Below are 984 nucleotides of genomic sequence, written 5' to 3'. Positions count from 1 at the left end.
TATATATATATATATATATATATATATATATATATATATGCATATGTATGTGTGTGTGTGTGGGGAGGGGGAGTGTGTGAAGGTGCATGACCTAATGGTTATGGTCTTGCATTCACGATTGCTAGATTGTGGGTTCGATTCCCGGATCGGGTGGTAGGTTGGGTTTTTGAGCAAAACACTTCATTTCACGTTGCACCAGTTCGCTTAACTGCAAATGGGTAATCCTGCAGCCGACTAGCCCTCCGATCAGGAAGAGTGTTGGCCTGCTCGCCTAGTCAGCGGGGTAGCATTATTCGAATGCTAAAACGATGCCAAAGAGCACTGTAACCAGCGGTATATAACAACATCTGAAAGACTAGTCGATCACGTGATATATATATACACATACACACACGGACATACTCATACATACACACATTCGACATGTACGCCCACATACCTCCCCCACACACTCATACAGACACGCACACAATTACACATACATGGGCATAAACACACACGCACATACACGCATACACGCACGTAAGCACACGCACGCACACATACACAGGAACGCACATGTACCCCCACACATACCCCCCCACAACCCTACGCACACACGCATACACAAAACTCACATACACACACATACATATACATATACACACAATATATACGTACACGCACACACATACACATACGCACACACATATAGACGCACATACACACACACGCACACGGAAATGAACCCACACATACCTCCCATACACACACAACGCACACTTAAATATATACGCACACAATTATACATACATTTCACACACACGCACATACAAGCGCACACACGCCCCCCCCCCAGTAACGTATATTTACTCCATAGACAAACTCCCACACACAACTTCACGCATACACATACCCACACGTACACATACATACACACACAGACACACACTGCACACAAGACACGCACACACACGTACTTCAAACTACCAGTTAAACACCTTT

The sequence above is a fragment of the Octopus bimaculoides genome, chromosome 4 (assembly GCF_001194135.2).
Source record: "Octopus bimaculoides isolate UCB-OBI-ISO-001 chromosome 4, ASM119413v2, whole genome shotgun sequence".
Classification (NCBI taxonomy): Eukaryota; Metazoa; Mollusca; class Cephalopoda; order Octopoda; family Octopodidae; genus Octopus; species Octopus bimaculoides.
Note: the sequence above shows the minus strand (reverse complement) of the source record.